Below are 22,195 nucleotides of genomic sequence, written 5' to 3' on the forward strand. Positions count from 1 at the left end.
ACACCCTATTTATATATATTGAAGCAACTCCTCCCACAGACCCCAGGTATAAAGGCGATTGAGGCCTGAGTCCGGCCCTCAGTCTCCAGGATGTAGTATGGTGGTCAACTACTGCTTGTTCTTTCTTCCAGTCAATAAAAGCCGATATCTCGCCTTCACGTCTCATGGAGAGTTATTGATGGTGCATCAATATGTGACCAAGACTGTTGAGCAGTGCTCTGATTATTGTAACACTGTTATCCTGCCTCACAGCAACAGATTTCACAACATATATCTGTGATAATAAGGCTAATTCTGATTCTGATTTTCTGCTTGCGCTGTGGAACATGTCCACATAAGATTATAAGTTATAAGATTAGTCTGCTCCATCATGGGCATTAGCATCCATAGTATCCAGGACATCTTCAAGGAGTGGCACCTCAAAAAGGTGGTGTCCATCATTAAGGACGTCAATCACCCAGGTCATGTCCTCTTCTCATTGCTACCATCAGGAAAGAGGTGCAGAAGTGTGAAGACACACACTCAGTGATTTAGAAACATGTTCTTCCCCTCTGCCATACAATTTCTGAATGGTCATTGAACCCATGAAGACTTCCTCACTACTTTTCAATTTCTATTTTTGGCACTACTTAATTAATTTAACTATTCAGTATATACACACTTACTGTAGTTCACATTTCTTTTCCTGTATTATTAGGTACTGTATTCCATTGTAGTGCTGCTGCAAAGTTAACAGATTTCAGGACATATGCCAGTGATATTAAAGCTGATTCTGATTTCCTATGTTTGCTTGTATTTTTATATGATCACCCACACACGTGGGCTTCTTCAGTGAATTTTCCAGGAATTCTCACACAGTTGCTTCTGTACTTTTCTAGAAAATTCTTAGTTTTCAGTAGAAGCTGTCAGCACTCAAATCAGGTTATTCAATAGGTGAGTTGTCATCACTGGGATTTCTGTTATGTCCACCCCAGCACGCAAAGACCATAACTATTTTTTATTCTGGTCTTCTCTTTGTTCTCTCACCACTTCTTCTTCGCTCTGGTAAAATTTAACAAAATTGTCATTAGCAACAGGATTTATGCCTCATTCTAGACTTCTGAAGGACCTTTGGTATTGCAAAAGCATCATGATCCAATATCATGGTGGGCATTGGAAGTTCCTAGGCTCATTTTTTACTGAATGCAAGCCATTTTAGAGTGATTGACAGTGGTATCTCAGCTGGTTAAAACCACATTTATGTACAACTTATAAAACATGTGTAAATGGGTCCTGTTTCGAGATGCTTATCTTTCTCCTTGTTGGTGTGGTTTAATTTTAAGCATCCCTAATTAACTAATTGCTTCTACCTACAGGACAGATTTGCTAATTACAAATAGTTATGACACAATTAGAAAGAGACAGACAGACAGACAGATGGTTCCTTTCCACACTCCAGTTCTTAAATAAAACTGAATTTGACTGAAAGAAAACATTGATGTAAATTAATGAGAGTGGATGGAGATGAAGGATGATGAATCTGAGGGTTTTGAGGCATCCTCATTTACTCATTGTGAGTATGTGATGGGGGGAAGATGGAGGATACGGGGATTGACCTCATAGATCAAAGGTGAAGCGGCAGCACCCATCATTAAGGACCCCTGTCACCCAGACAACGCTCTCTTCTCGCTTCTACCATTGGGCGGCAGGTAGAGGAACCTTAGTTCCATCACCACCAGATTCAAGAACAGTTATTACCTGACAACCATTAGGCTCCTGAACCAGCATAGCTATCTTCACTCACTATAACTCTAAAACTGATCCCACAACCTACAGACTCACTTTCAAGGACTCCGCAGCTCATGTTCTCAGTGTTTTTTTTTATTACTTGCACAATTTGTGTTCTTTTGTCCATTGGTTATTAGTCAATCTCTGTTATGTATAGCTTTTTATAAATTCTATTGTATTTCTTTATTTTCTACCTCTATCAACCTCCTATACTTGAATCTCAAAGTAGTAAATGGTGACATGTACATACTTTGATAATAAATTCGCTTTGACTTTGATTTTGATGATAGGGAAGTGGTGTATTTTTTGGTTAATTCCTGGGGTAAGGAGTTGTCCTATCACAAAGGGCTTAAGAACTGTTTCTCTAGTCTTCGGTGTTTAGAAACACAAGCTGTGATTTTACGAAAACATTTAAGATTCTGAAGAGTATGTAGGGGTGAACATTTAATAGTGAGGTACATAGGAGTTGCTTTTCACACAAGGTGGTGGATTTCTAGATTTCTCAGTCCCAGAGGTTTTGAAATCGAGATTGCTGGGGTATTCAGAAAACTTTGCAAAATCAGGGATCCGTGTATTGTGCAGAATTGGCAAAGGGGAGAAGGTCAGGACCAGATCAGCCACAACCACACTGGATGAGGAGGAAGGCTTGAGGGGTTGAGTGGCCAACTCTGGCTTCTATTTTTTGTACGCAGAGAGAAATCCACCCAAAAGGAGACAAGTAGGGTTGTATACACTGAGAGCCACATTCTCCCTGCAGAATTGTGGCTTTCATAGGTTGGATTTGTACTTGCGTTGGCAATTTCAATAGGGAACATAGAATATAGAGTATAGAACAGTACAGCATTGCCCTTCATTAATCAATGTGTTCAAGAGGTAATGTTGCAGTTCTATAAAGCCCTAGTTACGTCATACTGGGAGTAAGTATTGTGTTCAGTTCTGGTCCCCTAATTATAGGAAGGATGTGGAAGCTGTAGAGAGGGTGCAAAGGAAATTTACCAGTATGCTGCCTAGATTAGAGAACATGTTTATTAGGAAAGATTGAGCAAACTAGGGCTTTTTTCTTTGTAGCGAAGGACGATGAGAAGAGACCTGGTAGAAGTGCATAAAATAATAAGAAGCAAGTAACAGAGATTGGTAATAATTGGAGACCTAATTTTAAGGAGATTGGCAGAAAGTATAGGGGATGTTGACAGAGGTTGATTTTTTACACAGTGAGTAGTGGGTGTATGGAACGTGTTGCCAAGGGTGGTGGTCGATCCAGATACATTAGGGACATTTAACAGACTCTTAGAGAGGCACGTGGATGAACAAAAACTGGGTGGCTATGTTGGAGGAAAGCATTAAGTTTTTCTTGGACACAGGAAATGCTGGAAATCCAGAGAACCACCCACAAACTGGTGGGGGAGCTCATCTGTTCAAGCAGCATCTGTGTAAATGAATAAACTGTCAATGTTTTGGAATGAGACCCTTCATCAAGTTGTTCTTGGAGTTGGTTAAAGGGTCAACACAACATCTTTATACTTTCCTGCATCACTTTCTTCCAACCACCTTAAAATTAAGCTCTCTCACACTTGTGATTTTGCCTTGGGGAAAAGGCACTGACTGTCCTCTCTATCATTTTGTCCTCTTTTAGCGTCTTGTACACCTCCATCAAGTCTCCTGTCATCCTCCTTCACTGCCCTGACTCGCTCAACTTCTCCTCATAAGACATGCTGTCTATTCGAGGCAGCATCCTGGTAAATCTTCTCTACATCCTCCCTATAGCTTCCATATATTTCCTATAATGAGGCAACCATAACTGAATGTGGCTGAACAGCTTGTACTTTGCTGTAGTGTTCTATATTTTCTGTGTTTGTGTGACACAGAAACTACTGGAATTGCTTCCCCATTTTTACCTTTAACCATATCCAATTGAATTCAGATTTCAATTAAAAATCTCCAGACATTAATAAGCTATTGGAAGTCATGTTAAGAAATCAATGCTGCTGGATAGCATCACTTCCGGGGTACTCTCAATGGGTATGAATTATTATTAAGTACTAAGCCTGCAAGAAAATGTATCTCAGAGTGGTATCTCATGACATGTATGTAATTTGATAATAAATTTACTTTGAATTTTGAACTTGTGTATTAAGAGAGTATTGGTTGTTAATGCCTTAATGGAATGGCAGAACTGACTTGATGGGCTGATGGGCTTATTCTGCTCCTATGTCTTATGGTCTGATTTTGCTGTCTGTTTCAATGTACAGATGATGAATAAAATTGAATCTTGAATCGTGAAACTTGCATTACAGAATCAGTTATGATCTGACTGACTGGCAGCCCAGACTGAATGAGATTTCCCTCCAATTCCCACCAGATATCATTGTTACTTGGTACAGTGTACTACATGTGCATTAGACAAGGAGTGTTTTATGACTTGCCATTCCAGACTGGAGCTGAAAGGTCACTCCACTAAATTCCTGAAGGAGGACACATTTAACGATGTGCCCGTTTAATGTGAGGGCTCTTTCTCCCCGGCTCCTCTCCTGCCACAGGTAATTAGAGAACCAAATGCCTGTAAGAGCAACACCATCCATCACATCTGTTTGTGCATTGTGTTGAACATTACCCAGAGCTACATAACCCTGCTGAGAGAGCAGGAACCTGATCATGATGCACCTTGAGGTATGTTCTTCATGCATAAAACTAAAGCAATATTTATAAATTGAGTTTGAAAGTTTCTAAGTCCATGCTGGAAAGATTCCACCACCAGCAGATTTGTGAACGATACATAAACTTACAGTTTTTAATGTATTGCACACAAAAAGATTTTTTTTTAAAAATGATCAAAGATCCAAAGTACATTTATTATCAAAGTATGTATACAGTATGCCATCCTGAGATCCTTCTTACAAAACCTGAAGAAACACCATGGAACCCGTTCAAAGATAACATCAAACACGTAACGTGCAAAAAAAACGAACAAATCATGCAAAAAAACAAATTTCACGACATACTGTATGTCAGTGAAAATAAATCTAATTCTAATTCTGATTCTGAAAGCATCTCCACCAAATTCGTATCTAGGAGAAGATGTGATGGTGTTTGAGTCTTGACTTGGTGGTACACACAAAATGCTGGAGGAACTCAGCAAGTCAGGCAGCAGCTATGGAGTGGAATAAGCAGTCAACATTTCAAGTCATTTCCACCCAGCTACCTTCCCCCTCATCCATCTATCATCTATCATCTGTCAGTGTTAGCACTTTCCCTCACCTTTTTATTCTGGCTTCTGCCCACTTCCTTTCCAGACCTGATGAAGGGTCTTGGTCAATAATTTTGTCTGTTTGTCCCCCTCCATAGATGCTGCCGAACTTGTTAAGGTCCTGCAATATTTTGTGTGTGCTTTGCTCAAGATTTCCAGAATTCTGCAGAATCTCTTGTGTTCTTGAGTGGGTTAATTAGTTAATCTTACTAAGATGCCTGGATTCTGGAAAAAAAACCAAACCTGCGGATTTGGGAATTTGCAAATATAACACTGACTTTCATGAAAGCAAGGGGACCTGAAACTCCGACTGTCCATTTTCCTCTCCAGATACTACCTGACATGCTTTCTGTAAAGAAGGATTGAGGACAGGGGTGTAGAATCAGAATCAAAGTCAGTTTTGTTATCACTGACTTGAGTGATTTAAAATTCAACAGTGCAAAGACTTAAAATTACTATACATTATAAAATAAATAAACAGTAGGAAAGAAAAGGAATAATGGGGTCGTGTTCATGGGTTCATGGTCAGTTCAGAAATCTGTTGGCAAAGGGTAAGAAGCTGTTCCTGAATCTTTGAGTGTGAGTCCTCAGACTCCTGTACGTCTTTCTCAATAACTTTAACTGTATATACAGTATGCAGGACAAGCTTTTCACTGTATCTTGGTACATGTGACAATAATAAACCAATACCAATAAAATAAAGGACCAGGATAGGGATGAGAAAGAATTCTTTCCTCACAGGACTGTGATCCTTTAGAGTCCTCCCCAAGAGAGTTGAGCAGAACAAGTCACTGAATTTGTTGAAGGCTAGGATAGAGAGGTTTGTCGTCTACAGGGAGATCAGGAGTTCTGAGAAACCAGAAGGAAAGTGGAGCAGACTCCATTAGACTCTATGCAATCTTATTGCATGCTGAAGCAGGACCAAGTTAATACGTGACTGGCTTCTAATCCTATTCAGTAGTATTTCATGAAAAAAAATTAGAGGCTAATTTTTTTTTGTCTGGACATTTCAGGCACCAAATCAGAAAATGTCAACAGGAGAGAACTGATATTTCTTCATATAAGTATTTTTACTTGCAAGCCTCTCACAGGGGCTTGTTAGCTCCCTCTACTAACAGCCACGCAACTCAGCGATGAGAAGGCCACCTTTCGTAAGCAAAATACATATAGGGTCACTATGATTTGGGTTCAACCAAACAGCAAAGTTGGAATTGAAATGACTTTATTGCTTACATCCTTCAAATACATGAACAGTAAAAATCTTTACATTCTGTCTCTATCTAAATGTACAATGTGCAATTTATATAGTATTTTATAATAAATAGTATGTACAATGGGGCAGTCAATATAATATAGAAATATATTTGTGTGGGAGAAGCTGTCCCGGAGCCTGTTGCTCCTGGCTTTTATGCTGTTGTACCATTTCCTGGCTGATAGCAGTTAGACCAGTTTGTGGTTGGGGTGACTTGGGTCCCCAATGATCCTTCAGGCCTTTTTTACACACTTGCCTTTGTAAACGTCCTGAATAGTGGGACGCTTACATCTACAGATGCGCTGGGCTGTCCGCACCACTCTCTGCAGAGTTCTGCGATTGAGGGAAGGAACATGAATTGGAGTGAATGTTATGTAAATACTGCCCCATACAAAATTATTGTTCACCAGAAAAATAATAGATCATACAACAGCGTACAATTGCAAAGGAAATTGATGCACCATCAATAACTCACACTGAGACGTAAGGCGAGATATCGGCTTTTATTGACTGGAAGAAGGAACCAGGAGTGAGTGTCTATCATACAATGTCTTGGAGACTGAGGCCGAGCGTCAGGCCGCAGATCTCCTTTATACAGGGGCCTGTGGGAGGAGCAACAGGAGCAGTCAGCAGGGGCGTGTCCCGACAGGCACATAGTTCACCACAGAAATATATTTACCAAAATTTCAACTTTAACAAAAGGTTAACAGAAAAAGAGAATGGAAATAAAAGAGCCGATTACAGTTAAACCAGTCCAAACTGGCACATACTGTATATGTTGGAGCTCATTTCTGAAGTAGTTGAGTGTATCACTTTGCTTATGCACTGAACCCACATACTGTGTGAACGACACCAGCAACAGGTCGAACTTGCCTCGAAGACAATCTTGAACGAACTGGCTAACTCAGGAGTATTGTCACTTTCTCCTTTGAACCAATCACCTGCACAAAGCTTCTTACAGTGTGGTCTCTCCTTCGAATGACGTTCTGCGGCATCTTCCTTGTGCCTCCTCCGCAGCTCCTGCCAAAAGACCCAAACCAGACTATTGCCCTTCAGAGATCCGATCCTGACCAGCTCTCTCGAATCCTCCATGGCATTCCACTGGGCAAAAAGTTACAACACATTACCAAACAAACCCAAATGGCTGACTAAACATTCCTAAGTTGGACAAAATGGCTCCTTATCTTTAGCTAAAGCCAAAAACTCTTACTAAAAAGCACACAGCTTTTGCAGAAAACTGCTAAAATAAAAATACCCCACAGCAATGCAGTAGAAATCTTAACCAGGGCATTACATTCTCCTCCTGCCAAAAACAGTCATGTTGCCATGACTTTGGAACTTATTAAACCATTATAATAACACAGTATTCAAATAAATTCCATGATTTCAGGACCCCAAACCGTTTGTAAATGGAAGTAACGTATCTCACTATTGGGATGAATGCAACACTCCCTGTTTCCCTGGTACATCATATGCAGCTGACATGAGGGTTTCCCGACTCTCAGAGACATTCTTATCTCAACTTCAGCTTCTTCAGCCTCAGTCAGTCCTTGTGACCATTCCTGACTACCAGAGGATGCCTCCCCCTGTCTGTCACTCGGACTTCCTGGCGTCTCAGTTTCTCCTGCCCCCTGACTGTGCTCAGTTTCTTTCAGTTTAAGTAGATGCTGTCAAACAGCTCCAACCTTAGCTGGTGTTAGCCAGCAAGACCTCCCTCGGGAAGGGGTGTCCTCTGTCCATCTAGCTGCTCCTCCAAGACACAACACGTCAGGTTTAGACTGGGTGTGCCACACATTTCCTCATTTATGTTCATCATTCTGCTTAGGAGGAACTTGCACCTTCGCAAAAGCAGCTCCGAACACCAGATGAATAGACAAGGTTTTTTAAAAAATTCTCTCCATTTCTCTCCTTGCATGCTCCCACAAGCCTTCTCTTGTGTTTCCACAAGAATGGAATCTTCGCCTTTTTCAACCAGATCCAGGCAGACCAACACTAGTGTTTCAATAGTCTCAACTACCCCAACATCTGCTTCTGAAAGCTCCATTTTCAATGACATGTAACTATCGTATGGGTAATCATCAGTACTAAGCCCCCACATCTCAAGGGTACTGAATGGCATCAATGGTAAATGCATCAAATACCAGTTGTAAAAAGATCTGTAAAGTAAAGAAACTGGAGAACCTGTGTCAGCTAGCATAAATACCTTCAATCCATATGGATACATCAGAGCTTGGTCCCACTAAACCTTCAGGAATAGTGTTTTGCACTTTAGTATTTCAGTTGATACACTGATTAAATCGTGTTCTCTGCGAGGTGCCAATAATTCCTTCATTGGATACCTTCACAGTTTTGCTTCTTTTCTTCTGTTTGAGTAACTGCTGACTACTTTTAGAAGGCTTTCCTGTCCCACACAGTTTCACTTGAAATGTCCTTCTCCACTGTTGTAACAGAAAATGCCTCATATCTCTCGTCAGAAGAGCTTTTTCAGCAGCATTCCTCTGCTTAGTGAGTCTTATAGGTGGATCGAGTTTCCTAACAGATGTGTCATATTTTGCTGAAACATTAGCAAGCATCCATCCAGTCAGCTCAGTTCAAATGTTTTCCACCTCATTCCTCCAAAGCTCTTTCTCTGTGGCGTCAGGAGTCACTTTTGCAACAGAGGCTACCACTGAAGACGTTATGCAGCTTTTGGAAAATATGCTGCTCCTCAATCATGTTTTCATCCTCTCTAACTTATCTGAGCAGCTCAATAAAAGGTGGAGAAGGGTACATCTTATGAGTCATTCAAATTCATGTCATGTAACAGAGTGCCTTTCACCACTTCAAAGGTTAATTTATTATCAAAGTTGGCAACTCTGAAATTCTTCTATTCTCCGGGTAGTCACAAAACCAAGAAAGAATAGAATGGCAGCATGATCATCAACCCCCTGATCCTTCCTCCTGCACAAAAACCAGGCACAATGGATCAGGCACATCGACCCCTGATGCACCATCAATAACTCACACTGAGACGTAGGCGAGATATCGGCTTTTATTGACTGGAAGAAGGAACCAGGAGTGAGTGTCTATCATACAAGGTCCTGGAGACTGAGGCCGATCTTCAGGCCGCAGGTCTCCTTTATACAGGGGCCTGTGGGAGGAGCCACAGGAGCAGTCAGCAGGGGCGTGTCCCGACAGGCACATAGTTCACCACAACCCCCAAATCCCTCTTTCTGGCCAAAAAAAAACAAACAAAATGGATCAGGTACATTAACCCCAAAAACCGCCTCCCTGCACAAAAAAAATTGAACAAAATGGATCAGGTACAGCAATCCCCAAATCCCTCTTCCTGCACAAAAAAATCTATCTCCAAACAGCAAAACACAGGAACCAATAGTTCCAGAATCACATTCAAGATGAGGAACAAACATAAAAGACATAAAAGAAGTGAAAAATATGGTTTCATGATCTGCCCAGAAGATGATGACCAAAAGAGCATTTTACTCGTGCACATTCTTGATCGGAACTGCTTGCTTCCAGTCACCATTTGCTCCAACTCTTAAGCACGATATCAGCCATTGGATCCTTTAAACTCTCTACCAGTCTCTGGTTTTTCATGTTATCTGAGCACTGCCATTCATCCATTAACTAAGATGTCTGCTCAGCCCAAGCCTCATATTCTCCTTGCCCACTGGGTGTGGGCTTGACTCCAGAGAACATTCTCAGCAGTCTATGATAACTTTGGCTCTCCGCAGGTACATTTAGGGATTTATCAGCCATTGCTGTAATAGCCAAAACCAGCTCAGAACTTAAATCAGACAGCTGAAGGACTTATTAGACTTTTCACATCAGACAAAGTCTTCTCCTCCCTTCAAGGAAGAGATCAAATTGCCTTTAAAACCCTCAGCTACCTTCTTGCCAACTCTAGAGATAGGAATTGGCCATAGGCCCACCTCTCCAGGTATTCCCTAGCCTATTGGGCAGCGTGACCAGTCACGTCACTGACAGTATGAACTAATGCGACATCTGTACCAGCTGATTGGTCAAAACACTGTTCAGTTAGTGTAACTTTCCCCATTACTTTTTGGAACTCGACACTCTAAGTAGCAGTTTGTGGGGGATTCAAAGCCAAGCTTGGAAGGTACGAAGTGGAATCTGTGGTCACACTTGTGGTAGTTCTTCCTTAATAATGCTGTCTGGAATAGATACATCATGAAGACCATTTCAATAGAATGGTACAGCTGATATAACTGCTGCCTCATGTCTCCAGTAACCCAGGATTAACCCTCACTTCTGGTGCTTTTTGTATGGGTTTTGCATGTTTTATTCAACATAGAGCATAGAACAGTGCAGCACAGTATGGGCCTTTCAGCCCACAATGTTGTGCCAACCTTTAAACCCATGCCAAGATCAGTCTAACCCATCACAGTGGGTGCTGACAGACAACTGAACCCAGGTGCAGAGAAATGCCAGACTTGCATGTAGAGACAAAAGCAAGAGTTTATTTGTAGGGATTCCAACAGAACATCAGTGGCTTGACCAAGCAATACCGCAAGACAAATAATTTTTGAAACACAAGAACCCTGTGATAATTACTAAGTGAGAGTCCACTTTAAATAATCACACTACACAGAGAACCCGTGACAGTCAAAATAAACTTGAGAAGATTAAACAGAGAGCAAAAAGGCTTAATGACTCTAGGTAAGACAACAATTAATAAATACAGGTGCATAAACCCACAGGGCTCATCCCACTCTTACACAGGGTATAACCCTTCATTTTACTTTCATTCCAGTGCTAATCTTAGAGACAAAATGTTTCTTATGTACCAGCCTTTACCACTGCCCCCAGCAATACATTCCAGACACCTACCACTCTCTATACAAATGTCTTCACCTCTGATATCTCCCCTAAACTTTCCTTCAGTCACCTTAAAGTTATGTGCTCTCATATTATCCTTCATATCTATGCTTTTTATTATCTTATGCAACTCTATCAAGTCATCTCTCACCTTTCTTCATTTCGAAGAGAAAGGAGGAAGGTGCATGCATTCTCACTCTGTCACGCTCGATGCTGCCGGAGGATGGTGCCGAAGCCTTGGCTCTTGGGCGAGGTTGAATAAATTTGTAGATTTGTTGCTTGTGGATTGGACTCTGCACTTCATGCTATGATGTTATCCTTTTCGGGTTAACTCTTTTATTGCTATTTTGTGTGATTTTGATCGGGGCAGGGAGGGTACTGGCTCTGCGGCCTACAGTCAACGAATGTCATAGCGCTAAACAGAATTGAACTGACGAAAGTGAACATTCCTGGACTGTTCAATGACTCTGTAGTTTGATATTTTATATTCTTTGTATTTTGTTTTTTGTCATTTGTGCATTTTGGTTTTTTTTTAACGTGTTTGGTGTTTGATGTATTCTTTGAGTGGGTTCCACGGTGTTTCTTTTTTCGTGGTAGTCTGTGGGAAGGGAAATCTCAGGGTTGTATACTGCATATGTACTTTAATAATCAATGTACTTCGAATGCTCCAGCTCGCACAACCTTTCCTGATATGGCATGTTGTCTAATCCAGGGCAAACCTGGTAAATCTCCTCTGCACCCTCTCCAAAGCTTCCACATCCTTCCTATAATGAGATGACCAGAACTGAACACAATACTCCAAGTGCAATCTAGGCAGAATCTAACCAGTTTCCTCGTCACTGCATGGGTTTCCTTCCCATTCCAAAGTTTCAAAGTGGGTTGGTAGGTTAATGGGCCACTTTAGACCTTATGAGTGGTATAGAATACATACAGTCTTTCTTCCAGGGAAATGGAATCAAAAAGCTAAAGGGAACAAGTTGAAGGTAAGAGGAGAAAGATTTGAAAGGAATATGAGAGAAAACTTGTTGATACAGAAGGTCATGCATTTGGAATGAGATGCCAATGAAAGTATTTCAGGCATTTAAAAGACATTGGACAGGTACAGAATGGAATAGTGTAGTGGGATGTATGACAAACATAGGCAGATGGGACTAGATTAGACTGGCATCTTGGTCATCATGTTTGTGTTGGGCCAGAGGGTTTCTTTCCATTCTGAATTACTCTATGTCCCTGGAATTGCCTCAAGTATGTAGATAAATGCGGGATAAATAATGGGAATATGAGAAGTATAAAATGATACATGCTCACTGGCTGGCATGGGATTTAGTAGAACAAACCCCTGTATCCTTTCAGCCTGACTACATGACTAGTGTCTACCCAAGAGATTCAATTAACAAACCACCTGCACTAATTATCTGTCAATAGCAAATGTTATTAATATTTTACCATCAACAACCTAATGAACACACAATTTTTAGCTTCATAGAAGCTGGATTTACTTTTATTTTGTTGCAACATAAAAATCCATGGATAGTTTGACAACACTTAAATGCTTCACCTGCATGATCTGTTGCTACCCTATGCCATAATGCTGAGCAATTATATCCTACAGATTTCAGAAAGATTCTCTTGGCTTTCCATTGATGACTCGTGCCAACAAGTGTAAAACACCGAACTCTGAAATCTCCCCTAAACGTTCATGCAATGACGTTATAAACATGTCATTTTGGATTAGCGTTCACTACCCTAAGAAAAAAATGCTGTCTGTCCACTCTGTCGATGGCTTTCATAATCTTACGCACCTCGATCAAGTCATCTCTCATAAAGAAAAGTCCTAGCTCACTCAATCTTTCATCACTAGAAATTCAATTCAAGTTCAATTGACATTCAACCATACATGAATACTCATGAATTCAGTCAAACGGGACAGTGTTATTCTGGGGCCAAGGTGCAAAACACCGTAACAGTCACTCGCAGCTCAGAGCACCCATATCACATAGCAGAGAGCAAGCACATGTAAGATATCATTAAAATACAGTCACACAATAAAAAGTAGCCCAGACTGAGTCCATGAATGCTGAAGAATCCACATTGCAGCTTGCCTTCTGCCGAGCAAACACTATGGGGGCAGCGCCAACTCCAGCCTGGATGCCCGTGGTGAACTACATATACCTGTCTGGACACCCCCCCCCCCCCCACTGACTGCTCCTGTGGCTCCTCCCACAGACCCCTGTATAAAGGTGATTGGAGGCACTGCTCCTCCCTCAGTCACCAGGATGTTGTGTGATGGTCTCTTGCTGCTGATAGTGCTCTCTTCTAGCTAATAAAAGCCTATCTCTCGCCTCACATCTCTGAGAGTTATTGATGGTACATCAATGCCTCACCACGCTGCCCCCAGCTCCAACACCAACGCCTCTCTCCCGGCGGCTGTAAATGTGCGACATTGCAGCCTGAGGCCCTGAATCCATGAATGCCGCAGAAATCTGCAGTCAGCTGCCGAGCAAATACTGGGACCGACTCCAGCCCAGACACCACGCCACGGCAGAGTGCACTGGCTTTGTTGCCCCTCTCCTGGCAGCTGTAAACAAGCAACACCATGGCCTGAAGCTGAGTCCTCTCTACGACCGTGGCCACGAGCTTGTCCGCCATTCACCCCGCTGTCCACCAGTAGATCAGTGAATAGGTTTGTAGCATTCTACATTAGCAATGTCCAAAGGTGTCTTGCGATCACAAGAAGAGTGAATAAGACGGTCACTCACTATTAAACTACACATATCCTTCACGTACTGACTCCTCCAAAATGTCCTCTAATCCAGGCAGAATCCTAGTAAATCTCCTCTGCACTCTCTCTAAAGTTTTGTCATGCTTTCTTTATCCTCTATAACCATATCCACTTCCTCTGTCACCATGTCCTTGTTTCTCATTCGTACTCTTTCAGGGATATCATGGACAAGGCCCATATTTATTCCCCGTTCCTAATTGTTCTTGAGAAGATGTGGAGAGCCACCTTCTTGAACCATTATTGTCTTCTTGTTGATGGTCCTCCAGACTGGTTGGATGGAGAGTCTGGGGACTTGGACTCAGTACCAGTGGAGGAGCAGAGCCATCCATTTCCTCAAATGGACATTGAATCTGTGAACACTACCTCACTTTTTAAATGCAAATTATTTCTGTATTTGCACGATTTTTGATCTATTCAATATTGTTTATTTATTATTATTGATTGTTTGATTTATTTATTTATTATCATTTTTTCTTCTTCTCCTTCTATGTAATGAATTGCATTGAACTGCTGCTGCTAAGTTAACACATTTCACGAACCATAACAGTGATAATAAACCTGATTCTGATTCTGATATTTCCATGTCAGGATGGTATGGAACTTGGACTGCTCCCCTGCATCTGCTGCCTTTGTCCAGTTTTGCAGTAGAGGTCGGAGCTTGAAGGAGAGCTGTCAGAGTAGCACAGATAAGTAACTGCTGTGTACTTTGAAGATGGTATACACTGTGGTCACTGTAGTGCAGGAGAAAGCCGGTCAAATTATTCGCCTGAAGCGCTGTCATTGCTGTATGGCAGTCAATTCGCTTCAAGTCAGATCCTTTAAAAGAAGATGAGATAATGAGTAATTAATATTTAATAGCTGGAGTTGAGTCATGTGAACGAAGTCCCTTGAAAAACCCTACTGGCTGTATGATGATAAACTATCATGGGATCTTCAACAGCAGATTGGGACTCTGCCTTATCCAGTGTGTCTCAAATGCACTGTTCCTTCACGGATGTGTCTTCCCGGCTTAGTGTCTTCAAAATGAATCAAAAGGTAAATGTGGATATAATTAAGATACCCAAATAACAATGTTCTTTAACATGCCCCTCAAGGCCCTACTAGAGCAAAACAAGCTGTTTATTCCCAGGGTATAATGGTTCCGTAAAGCACAAATTATCAATGGAAAGCCAAGATAATCCGTCTGAAATTTGTAGGACATAATTGCTCAGCATTGTGATATGGTGTATCAACAGATTATTCAAATGAAGTATTTAAGTGTTGTCAAATTATCTATGAATATTGATGTTGTAACAATATGAAAGTAAATCCAGCTTTTTTATGAAACTAAAAGCAGTGTATTCATTATATTGTTGAGGATAAACTATTATTAACATTTGCTAATGGCAGGACAATTAGTACACATTAGTACAATTGTTAATCAGGCTTTCGAACCAGTGGGGATAACTTCACTGCACTTCACTCCCTCCATCACTGATCTGTTTCCACATCCTACGGACTCACTTTCACGGACCCATCATCTCATGTTCTCGACATTTATTTTTTGTTTGTGTCTATCCATTTATTTATTTATTTATTTATTTATCTATTTATTTATTTGTTTGTTTATTTATTTTTCTCTTCCTTTTTTTATCTGCACAGTCTTTTGTCTTTTGCACACTGGTTATCTGCCCTGTTGGGTGTGGTATTTCTTTGATTCTATTGCAGTTATTGGATTTATTGAGTATGCGCACAAGAAAATGAATCTCAGGGTTGTATATAGTGACACACCATACTGTGCAAATGTACTAGACACATACATATAGCTAGTGTGCCTAAGACTTTTGCACAGTACTGTAGTAAGTTTGTGTATTGCACTGTACTGTTTCCGTGAAAAAGAAACAAATTTCATTACATACGTGAGTGATGATAAACCTCATTCGGATATTGGTCTCTATTGTGGACTGAGAGTGGGAAGGAGGCAGGGGGAGAGGGAAATCGTGGTTTGGAAAAAGGGAGGGGAGAGGGGAGGGAGCAGGAAGCACCGGAGAGGCATTCTGTAATGATCAATAAACCAATTGTTTGGAATCAAATGACCTTGCCTGGTGTCTCAGGGCTGGGTGCGTCTGCACCTATGCCACCAACCACCATGCTCCGTTCCCTGGCACTCCATCTCTGCACCATTCCCACATCTCTTCCACGGCCCTCTACCCTTACCATTCCCATTATCTTTTGCTCCCCCCAGTTTTACAAACTTGCCCTCTACTCCACATTGACAAATACAACACTGTGCAAAAGTCTTAGGCATCCTAGCTATATATATATGCCTAAGATTTTTGCAAAACACTGTAGTTTGATAATAAATTTACTTTGTAGTTTGAACTTTGAAACTTAATTTAATTGTTATTTGTTTTTCCAGCAGAAAGGCTTGCATTTTACCTATGGGGAAATATAGAAACATCTTAGAAATATAGGGTTGGTGATATTCGCAGAAAAAGAACATTGCTATTCCTATTTCTTTTATTAAACTGGGATCACTGTGTAAATTACTTTAAAGGGGATAAAATTTCAAATTTCATGTTTTTTACAAAAAATTTGTTGTTTAAGGTAGTGATTATAATCCAAGCAAACTTCATCATCAATCATTATGAGTTGTGTCATTTAATGTGCTTGATCACGGGCTTTAACCGTGATTGTTCTTGGCAAATTTTTCTACAGAAGTAAGCACAAAGTACACTGCAAATGCTGTGGTCAATTCAAGATGTACAGAAAAGCTGGATGAACTCAGCAGGTCGGGCAGCATCCATTGAAAAAAGCAGTCAACGTCCTGACGAAGGGTATCGACCCAAAACATTGACTGCTCCTTTCAATGGATGCTGCCCGACCTGCTGAGTTCATCCAGCTTTTTCGTTATGTCTTGATTTCTACAGAAGTAGTTTGCCTTCGCCTTCTTCTGCACAGGATCTTTACAAGATGGGTGACTCCAGCCATTATCAATAATCTTTCTGTGCCTGGTGTCAGTGGTCACATAACCAGGACTTGTGATATGCACTAGTTGTTCATACAGCTGTCCACTGCCTGCTCCCATGGCTTCTTATGACCCTGATTGGTGGGGGGGTGGTGCTAAACAGGTGCTAACACCTTGCCCAGGACTGACCTGCAGGCTAGTGGAGGAAAGGAGTACCTTCCATCTCCTTTGATAGAGATGTATTTCCACCCTGTAAACATCCCTATAAACAAAAGAGCTACCTTCCACTAATCAAAACTTTATAAACTACAGTTAATTTCTTTCAACAGAGGTCATTCCATTTGTGTATCAGAGGGTCATAGATCCAACCAGAAGACAGACGTGTCAGCCTACTGAAGTCGCACTGATGATCAATCACACATTTACATTAATGCCTATTAATCCCTATTTCAGTCATGTGACCACACTACTTTAGTGTAGTGGTTATCTTGTTTGCCTAACACAAGCAAGGTCCCTGGTTCGAAACCTGATAGAAACTTTCTACAGGCTGCACAGTAGCATAATGCTTTACAACACCAGCAATTATCAACCTTCATCAATTCCCACCACTGTAAGGAGTTTGTATGTTCTCCCCGTGACCAAGTGGGTTTCCTACAGTGCTCCAGTTTCCTCCCACTTTCCAAAGACATATTGGTTTGGGTTAGTGAGTTATGGGCATGCTATGTTGGCACCAGAAGCGTAGTGACAGTTGCGGGTTGCCCCGGCACAGCCTCAGACTGTGTTGGTTGTTGACATACGGTACTGTTCAAAAGTCTTGGGTACATATCTTTAACTAGGGCTCCTAAGACTTTTGCACAATAATGAATTCGTCAATGTGCAGCAGAGAATGAGTGTGTAAATCTAGCAGGAGCAAAGGATGTTGGGAATGGCAAGGGTGGAGTTCCACAGGAGGGATATGCGATAGGCAGCAGAGAAAGAGTGCCAGACAAGGTTGTTTGATTCCAAACAATTGGCCTATTGATCATAACAGAGTGCCTTTCTGGTGCTTCCTGCTCCCCAACTTCTTCCTTCCCTTTTTTCCCAACCATAATTCCCTTCTCCTTACCCCTTTCCCACTCTCAGACCACAACAGAGACCCATATCAGAATCAGGTTTATCATCGCTCACATACGTCATGAAATTAGTTTTTTATTGTGGCAGCAGTACAGTACAATACATATGTATATATATGTGTGTGTGTATGTATATAATGTGTGTATGTATGTGTGTATATACACACACACACACACACACACACACACACACACACACACACACACACACACACACACACACACACACACCTAAGACTTGAACCATACTGTAAGTGCACATCTCGCTGTATGTTTTGGTGTTTTGATGTACATGTGATGAATAAAACTAACCTTATGATTTTTGTTGAAAGGCTGCCTTGTCAGTCAAGTTATACAACAAACACCATCTTGCAGATTATGCAGAGCAGGGTTGAGACTTTGTGTACAGCTGACAGTTTAAGGCTGTGGCAAACTCTCCTTACTATCACCTGCTTCCAGGACCAGAGAGTTGTGGAGGTTCTGCAATGTGTTAACATCCAGCCATAGTGATGATGAAGTGTCTTGCTAAAATGCATTGGCCGTCATTATTCTATCATGAGAAAAAGATGAGATGCATCTTCACCACACCTTTATCGATGGTCTTCAGACAGCTTTAAATGTTGAAAATTTGACATCTAAATCAGAGGTTGTCTCCAGATTAAAAGTATCGATCCATCCCCTACAAACGAAGGCACAAACCTCTGTCTAATTCATTGACTGTTGCGTTTATCCAAGCTTAATTAGACCCAGTGATTTTTCAACTGATCCAGGCCTGAGTTTAACCCATTCATTCAGAATCTGTTTTAATATTACTGAAATGCAGCCGTTGGGATGGAAGTCTGGGACCCTTAGGTCTCCCACCACCAGCTTCAGGAACAGTTATTACCCTTCAATCATCAGGTTCCTGAACTAGCATGGACAACTCCCACTCACCTCAACACTAAACTGACCACTTGACGTAAATTAGGGACTCACTTTCAAGGAAGCTGCAACTCATATTCTCAGTGTTATTTATTTATTTGTTTGTTGGTTTTGTTTTTGTATTTTCACAGTTTGTCTTTTTTTTTGCACAGTGGTTGTTAGTCGCTCTTTATTTGGGTGTCGATTTCCATTGATTCTCTTGTATTTCTTTGTTCTACTGTGAATGCCCACAAGAAACTGCATTTCGGGGCAGTATTTGTTGACATATGCATGTTTTGATATTTGGACTTCGATATCTGTCGTGAAATTTGTTGTTTTGAGGCAGCAGAGCAAGACTAAAACTGTCATCTGCATGTGGTGTTCCTCGTGTGGTTTCCTCTACATTCGTGAAACCTGACATTGCTTTTGCCTTGTCGAGCATCTTCGCTCCATCCGCAACAGGGAGGATGTCCCAGTGGTCGATTCCACACCCCATTCCCATGCTGGCATGTCAATCCATGGCCTCCTGGATGGCCACAATGAGGCCGCTTTCTTTAGAAGATTAACATTTCATGGTCCATTTGGATAGCCTCCAACCTGATGGCATGAATATTGATTTCTCCAAATTCTGGTAATTTCTGCACTCTCTCCCCTTCCTCCTTTTCCATCCCCCATTCTAGTTCCTCTCTTAGCCCTTCTCTTCTACTCACCTGCCCATCACCTCTCTCTGGAGCCCACTTCCCTTTCTTCTATGGCCCACCATCCTCTCATATCTATGTACAATACTGTGCAAAAATTTCAGGCACACACACGCATATACATATAGCTTGGGGGCCTAAGACTTTTGCACAGTACTGCATATTGAAACTTAAAGGGAAATGCATCATTTACGTTAACAACCCCAACACAACCCAAGGAGTGGCTGGATGCAGCCTGCAAGTGCCACCACACTTCTGGTGCCAAAGTAGCATGCCCACGATGCTGAGCAGGTACAACACAGAACACAACAAGCAACCAAATAGTAATAACAAAACCAGTCCCTTTCCTCCCTCCTACCTTCCCTCCAACCCACCCTCACAGAGAGTCCACCAACCCCAGAACAGACCTCCAGACCTCCAATGGACTTATGGACAACAGGCCGCCAACTAACCCTTCCATCCTGCACAGCCTATAACCCTTCACATTTCTTACATCCATGTACAATCTAAGAGTCTATTAAACGTCCCAGTTGTACAAGCCTCTGCCAACAACCCCATCAGAGCATTTCCAGGCATCCATAATTGTTTGTGCAAGAAACTTACTTCTGACATCCCCCCTTATCTTTCCTCTATTCACTTTAAGCAGATGTCCTCTGGTATTGTCCATTGTTTTTCTGGGAGAAAGGTGCCTGCTGTCCACTTCACCTATACCTCTCATAATGTCTACGCCTCTGTCATGTCGCTATTCATCCTCCGCTGCTCCTTGTATGTCTGGAGCATTGCGGAATCACAGAAAAATATTCAATAGAACTGCAAATTGATTACAGCGCAGGGAAACAGGTCATTGTTAAACCAAGAAAATGGATCAATGATCTTGTAACCCCTTGATCAATTGAAAGAAAGGAGAGTGGATTTAACAGCAGAATGGCTGAGAAAGTGCTAAGTGTAATATTAAATCAGGAAAAGAAAGAGAAATACTGTAGGAGAAGAAAATAAAATGAACTGTGGGAAGATGTTAGAATCAGGTTTATTATCACTGACAGAAAAAATGTAAAAATGTGTAAAAAGTGTAAAAATGTGTAAAAAGTCTTAGCCACATATATACGAGGGCCGATTGATAAGTTTGTGGCCTAAGGTAGAAGGAGTCCATTATAGAAAACCTAGCACATATAGTCTTCCTACATTTACACACTTTGTCCAGAGGTCATGGAGCATACAGATCCCTTCTTTGTAGAAGTCGGCATCTTGGACCTCCAGAGGTGGTCCACAGCAAGGGGTGATTGATGTTCGTGGCCTAAGGTAGAAGGAGATGTGTTATCAACTTAAAACCTTTTGCATTTTCACTCAAAAAGTTGAACTGCATGTGCATGTAACGAGAGCTGTACAACTCATCTCCTTTTACTGTAGGCCACAAACTTATCAATCACCCCTGCCGTGGACCACTTCTACAAAGAAGGATCCGTATGTTCCACGACCGCTGGACTAAGTGTGTAAATGTAGGAGGGGACTATGTTGAAAAATAAATGCGCTAGGTTTTCTAAAATTGACTCCTTCTACCTTAAGCCACAAACTTATCAATCACCCCTCGTACATAGCAAGGGTGCCTAAGACAGAGTGGAGAGCAAGTCTGTACATCTGGTGGGAGCAAATGATGTTGGAAATGGTGATGGTAGAGCGTCATGGGAGAGGAGTGGGACAGGGGCACAGAAAGAGTGCCAGGGACGTGGGGCGGCACAGGTGCATACCCATCCAGCACTGAGATACCAGGCAAAGTCATTTGGTAGCAAACAATTGGTTAATTGATCATTGCAGAACATTTTTCTGGTGCTCCCTGCTTCCTTCCCTTTTTCACAACTACAATTCCCCTCCCCCTGCCCCCTTCCCACCCTCAGAGCACAATACAGGCCCATTCAGAATCAGGTTTATCGTCACTCACAAATTTGTTTTTTTTTTACAGCAGCAACAACAGTTCAGTGTAATGCATTAAAATCTCTACAGCACTGTGCAAAAGTATTGAGCTCTATATATATGCCTAAGACTTTTGCACACTACTGAAAATCAGGATTTTTTTTTAATTTTGCTGTAGCATTTCTTTAAGTTACAAAATAAATAACTAGTTCAAATGATGAATGATGAGGTAGTATTCCTGACTTCTCCATGGATTGTCACCTTGTCGTGGTGGAGAAGCTTGTGTGGTCCTGAGATCCCGAGAGTGATGCCGTGTGGAGCTATGCTCCTGGTAGGGTCACCCATGGCGGTAAGGTCGAGGGTGAGGTCCCTGACAAAGAACAATCCAACCAAGACCTCAACGATGGAACAGGTGGACAAAGTTACTTTGAACTCAACGGCTGTGAAGGCGGATGAAGGCAGCAACAACTCCATCAGCTCCAGTCATCGTGGTTTCCATGCCATTGGAATCAGTTGGTTGATTTGTGAAGTATCGTGTGCTTCTTGGAGTGCAACATCAAGTACACGTTAAACAAATACATGCACAGGCGTCTTTGCTCTGTTATAGGTTAACGGAATGAAGATCATCATCCTCGACCTCGAGGGATAGCCACGACAACGACGACGGAGTATTCCTGGACCATTCAGAAACCTCATGAGGAAGGGCAAAAAGCTATTCTTAAAACATTGAATGTGAGTCTTTGTGC

At 41.6% G+C, this 22,195-nt stretch overlaps 1 protein-coding gene and 1 pseudogene across 1 annotated transcript in view; both read left to right on the forward strand.

Annotated features, from left to right (window-relative positions):
- The window catches only part of LOC132392418 (elongation factor 1-alpha 1-like), a 99,428-nt pseudogene extending 77,330 nt beyond the window's left edge, over positions 1-22,098 (forward strand).
- Positions 1-22,195, forward strand: part of LOC132393532 (neural cell adhesion molecule 2-like) — a 1,581,614-nt gene that overhangs the window by 960,970 nt on the left and 598,449 nt on the right. The gene's annotated exons all lie outside the window — the stretch shown is intronic.

The sequence above is a fragment of the Hypanus sabinus genome, chromosome 4 (genome assembly GCF_030144855.1).
Source record: "Hypanus sabinus isolate sHypSab1 chromosome 4, sHypSab1.hap1, whole genome shotgun sequence".
NCBI classification, from domain to species: Eukaryota; Metazoa; Chordata; class Chondrichthyes; order Myliobatiformes; family Dasyatidae; genus Hypanus; species Hypanus sabinus.